Source organism: Lipotes vexillifer, unplaced genomic scaffold (genome assembly GCF_000442215.2).
Source record: "Lipotes vexillifer unplaced genomic scaffold, Lipotes_vexillifer_v1.1 scaffold1574, whole genome shotgun sequence".
Lineage (NCBI taxonomy): Eukaryota > Metazoa > Chordata > Mammalia > Artiodactyla > Lipotidae > Lipotes > Lipotes vexillifer.
The window spans coordinates 504,083-509,961 of record NW_006772719.1 but is presented as its reverse complement, the minus strand read 5'-3'; the positions used below and the strand labels follow the sequence as shown (position 1 = coordinate 509,961).

Genomic DNA, 5,879 nt, shown 5'->3' with positions numbered 1-5,879 from the left:
TTTAGGGGATGTTGATCACTACTTCTGCAAAGAACTAAATTCAAAACCTTCATTACACCACTGGAACCTTAACTTTGATACAATCAACAGGCTTACTCATACTCATACATAATTTAGCCCCCTAAGGCCTATCTCTCGCTCATCTCTCTGCCAAAAGTGCTTATTTGTGTGCCTGTGCAGTGACCAACCTAGACTTGGCACATGTGCTGGGTGGAACTGGCTGAGTTGAAAACCATGGCATAGGTGCCAGTGGAGTCTGCAGTGGAAGACTTGATGCCTCAGATGTTGCCAGTGGAGCCCTGCAACTTGACAGAAAATTTAGCTCCCTCTCTATCCCCGAGGATGCCTCAGGAATCCCTGAGGCCAGTCTAGATTGAAGTAGCTCCATGTCCAGATGTGGTAGCTCACATCGACCCAAAGAATTTGAAAAGGAAGCAAAGTGTGAATGTTTCTCTTTCAGAATAAAAACCTGTTCCTAAAGGATATCCCTCCAAACTTCAGAGGCAAGAGCAACAAGTAGCACCGTCTTCAACTGTTCAGCAGAGCGTGAACAGACACTGAAGTCATTGGAAATCTCAGCAGTTGGGTAGTAACAGGATCATGCCTTTCAACTATGTAAAATATGTAATTATTTCTCCTTTCCCGGGATAAATATCCTTCATTCTTCCAAAATCTGAAGATGAAGAAAGCTGTAAAAACTTCTGTCTGGGTGAACTGTTATATGCAGAAGGGGCTGTTGGATCAGCTAAAAATTAAAGTCCTGGGATGGATTATACCCAGATTGGTTTTCCTCCCTTGCTTCTTATTGTTAGCAGAATAAATCAGTCAACAGTAACTAGTGTCTTGGAATTTATGAGTAACTGGCTTAGAGAAAGAGAATTATTACAGATTTGGGATGATGACTTTATGCTTTATTGGCTTGTCTTGGAAAACCTTTATTACCTGAGGATCATTCACTAATTTGGCAGCTTGCAAGAAGGTGCTCTGAAGTGAGGCTCTTAGTGGACAGCAAAGATGAATTTGAATTTATTAATCTTCTTGGTTAGCAGGTATTTTCACCATTGTGATTTAGATGATAAGCCATCTTGATGTAGCTGATCTCAGGGATAGAAGATACTTGTGATGATGGCAGCCTAAGTCTGAGGCAGTGCAATGCCAATTCAAGTGCAAATTGCATCATATCTTCAACACTATGCAAAAGGGTCCTCAGCTTAGCCTGTGTAACTCAAGCTGATATTCAGAAGACAGATTGTATTGATTTGAATACCTGAGTGTCTTTGGAAAATCCCACCCAGTTTCTGATGGACAGTTTAAAGAGTTTTCTGAAATCAAATGTTTTTAAAACAAATTAAGTGCCATTTATTGATGAAGCATCCTGCACAGAAACTGTATGATGAAATTTTACAGAGGTCCTTGGTGCTGTTGTATTGTTTATTTACATATACACATATAAAAATTGAATTAAAAATGTGAAAAAAATAGCGTTCAGGGATGTGGCGCTCAAGCTTTCTATTACATTCTCCTCCACGAAAAATTATGTCGTTATTGTGGCTTCCCCATAGACCTGTTCCACATCTTCTTCTCTGGGCCCTATATTTTTCTTTATAAGATCAGCTTGCTTGTTCTGGGTCCCTCCCACAGACTCGTCGCTGGGTTAGAGAGGTGCTAACATTCACAAGGATGATATCAAAGCTATTATGTACCTGTACCTTGTACAGGTTGTGCACTGCACCAGAGCACCCAACTGAAAGAGCAAGTGGGGGCTGCAGTGTGCCTTTGTGTGGGTGCATCCACCTTAAGGCAGGCATGCCTTTTTCCAATTCACTCTAGGGTGTAGTATGGGCTTGAGGTGTTCTGGGAAGCAGGATTTACCCATTTGCTGCATGATCTGAAAAGGTCTGACCTATACCAACATTGTGAATATCCATTCCTCAATGCCAAACATCACAAAACTAATTACAAGGGGCTCTTTCTGGGGGGCTAAAAAATAAATAATACAAAGCAGTTCCACTTAAGGGGTAAAACATTCTAGGCAGCTCAGATTAAACTTCTGTATCAGCCTATTTTGTTGAATAACAGTACATTATCATGGGAGGACACATTTTTTAAACGAAATTTATTGGTCAAAATTTCCTCAGGGCTAACTTGCACTGAATCCCTGCTGAATGATCTCAAAGGAATAAAGCAAATTATATACACTGCATTAGGCCTTAGAATGCATGGTGCAGTAAAAAGCAGATTCAGACTCTCTGTAGGTGCCATGCCTGACAGAGAAAGGAAAATCTCATTGAAACACTTGTTGATATTCTTTGTCTCTCATGAAGAATTCGATACACTTCTCTGCAGATCTACTTGCGGTTTGGAATGAAAATGTGTTGTGTAAGGCTGCCCTAGAATTTCATGGAAAATGTAAATTGTCCAAGCTCCCTTCCAAATACAGACTTAAAGTGGTTCCCACAGCTCTCCCTTCAACCATAAGATGTTCCCATTAGTGCCAATTAATGCTGAGACCCTGGCAGCCTGTGTGCATGACTCATTAATGAGAAGCCTCATTTACAGCTGAGAAAGCAATGCAACGTAGCAGTTGTAATAATTTCTCACCTCCTCTGCAAACTGCTGACCTCTCACCATGGATAAGCTGCCCTCCCTTTGGCCTATGGCAGTGTGTGCTCAGCGGACAGTGGACAATGGCAACAATGATGGTGAAATCTTACCTTAACATTCCAGCTTCCATGCTTACTTGAGACCAAATGTGAGACTGAGACTCTAACCTTCCTTTCTCAAACGAAATTTCTAATTCAATTAAAGATGGAACAGAGAAGCCGAGACCTCTATTACTCTACAATACACTGCTTTTCTACAAGATACCCACTTCATCAACACCCTCTAAATCTGTATAATATATTGCTAGTCTCATTACTAACATGACTCCAGTAATCAAACTGGCTCAACTAATTTATAACCAGGCTGTGTAAAAGATGCTGGTTTATACAATCTACATATATATATATATATATATATATATATATATATATATTTAATTATGCCCAGATATTTCATTGCTATGACTCCAGATACCATAGTTATTTATTAAATGGTAACAACCAAGTTACCATTTTTTTCCTATCCAGATGCTATCTTATTCTGCAACCTAAACAGGGGTACAAACAAGAAGTGATTGGACACTGAGTGCCACCCACAGTCTCCCAGATCTGCCATAGTCAGAAGATTAGGGAGAAGGTACCCCTGAGTCCAACAAGCCCGGTCGCAGTCATGCCATTCAAAATGAGAAAGGGACTCTGCTTCTGAGAGAAAAACATTCAAGGCCCAGAAATCCCTTTTATCCATGAACTTGGCAGGCATCTTTCTCCCCATTCCTATCCTTCTTGCTCCTAGAAGTGAGCGTGAGACACTCATCAGTAGAGTTGTTTTAAGCCCTGCTTTACTTGAAGCAGCATCAAATTCTAAACAAAAATCTTTTGGCTTTAGTATTAATTTTCATTTATCTCAAGAGGGAGCTGGGCTGAAATACAATTTTGTACTTTCTACAAACAACAGTGCAAGTAACACTGAAGGGGAAGCATTTATGTTACTTAGGATAATCAACTGCTTTTCAAGCACCATTAAGCCTTTTAGAAATGGTACATTTGATCAATATCCCAGCTGTGCTATTAACAAGTATGTGACCTCAGACAAGTTCCTAACCCTCTTTAGGCCTCAGTCTGTTCATCTGTAAAATGAGAGCACTAGATTGGATTTTCCCTATGGATCCTTGTAGCTCTAAGAGGCTATGATTCTATACATTAGTTGCAAATGACTCTTACCTCAGTGATAAAAATCAGTGGTCTGAAACACTCTTGGAATCAAGGCTGTTTCCAGCTTTTTTCCTCCTGGATGAAGATGGAAATAGCAATCATTACCTGGGGCCTTGGGGGCTACTTGTTTGTACTCAGGCTTTCTGAAAAGCTGAGATGCATTAATTGGCTATCTTCTGGGTATAAATCTATTTCTAAATTGATTGGGGATTTTATATTTTTCCCTATGAGATCCAGTGACAGCTAGGTACTCAAAAAAATTAGAGTTAAACAGGAGACATAGTTCTGCCCCCTGGAGGGCTCCAACTAGAACAAACCTCAACCCCGCTCAAGCCTCTGGTAATTTTCTGGAGAATGCAGGGACCAAAAATTACCCAGGAAAGTTATACATTTCCGATATGTTTAAATAAATTGAGGCAGAATTTTATGTATCTCATAGAGTCAAGATGATGGCAAGTAAACTGTATTAGTTAAACTAAGATTTATTATTAACCATCCATACCCAATGTGGCGAAAGTTATCCACGAGGCTACATATCTTTTTATGTTTGTGACTTGTCATTTTTAAAAACTATGTATGTTAATACCTGAAGGATTCAGAGGCTATAATGCTGTTTACTTTTTATAAAGCTATGTAGTCAGATTAAGCACAGGTTAACAATACCAGTTTGTTCTTTTCAGAGCAAAGCAAAAGCCTGTGGACTTATGGACAGAAGTTTCACAAGGCTAACTGTCCTTACAAACCTCTACTACAAAGAATGATAGGACTTTGGCTTCGTTTCCTCGATGGCTATATCAGTGGAGTAAGTTCTCTAATTTCATTTCTTGAGCAAACTATTCAGATAATCCTTCACACAGAATTATAGCTTCTATTAAAAATGTGTATTCTTTCCCAAAGCCTTTTTCCTCTCTTGTTTTAATATGAAACAATTCATATGAAACAACAGAGCATTGGGAAAGAATTATTATCCTTGTCAACATCCTTAGGGGGCCTGACTAATATAAGAACCACTTCTTCCTGACTAATCATATTACAGGCTGCAGGAGCCTTCCCCAAACAACCCTGTAATTCAAGTCCTTTGTATCTAGTGTGTTTTTGACAGACTGGTTAATAGTGTCTGCTAAAGAAAAGTATTCCTCTCAATTTCAATCACAAAGCAACCTCTAAGGAAATTCTCAAGTCTGTTAAGTAGGCTAGACTTAAAACATCATACTCGGGCTTCCCTGGTGGCGCAGTGCTTGAGAGTCCGCCTGCCGATGCAGGAGACGCGGGTTCGTGCCCCGTTTCGGGAAGATCCCACATGCCGCGGAGCGGCTGGGCCCGTGAGCCATGGCCACTGAGCCTGCGCGTCCGGAGCCTGTGCTCCGCAAATGGGAGAGGCCACGACAGTGAGAGGCCCGCATAACGCAAGAAAAAAAAAAAAAAAAAAAAAAAAAAAAAACATCATACTCACCTGTGACACTCTTGCCTCAATAGAGATGTTGCTTATGAAAGCAGAGCCTATACAAGGAAATCTGGAGTACGAATGACAACTAAAGGCCGTGTACTGTAGTACAGAGGAAGACAAACAGATGAACAGTAAAAATCTTAAATTCTTCTTCTACATGATAATACAAGTAATAATAAAAAGCTATAATAAAAGTTATATATTGAATACTTACCTAATGCTATAAAATCTTCTAAGTGTTTTACATATAACTAATTTAATCCTCATATGAACCTTAGAAGGTTGTTAGTAGGACTATAATATGTAGATAGTTTTGTCTGGTATTTATTTTACTTAATATTATTTTGTTTGCATTTTTCTACATCATTTTTTAAAATTTGATTTTTAAAAGCTATTGACATTCCATTATTTGGGTAATATATGACTTTATTCATTTCAATATTGCAAACTTGGCTTGGAAATTTCCCCTGTGGCAAGAAAGAGCAGAGAAGATTCAAAAGATATAGCAGAGGACAGATAAGCACAAAGTATATTGTATTGTGTAGTTTCTCAATAGTTTCAATTGTGTAAGTGTCTTTCTTTGATGGGTCTTTTGTTATGTTTGTGAATGTGCCAAA

The 5,879-nt window shown here is 39.1% G+C and overlaps 1 pseudogene; it reads left to right on the top strand.

The window, feature by feature from the left end:
* Window positions 1–201: 201 nt before the first annotated feature.
* LOC103082171 (gem-associated protein 2 pseudogene) lies at window positions 202–1,089 on the top strand (annotated as a pseudogene).
* The last annotated feature ends 4,790 nt before the right edge of the window (window positions 1,090–5,879 follow it).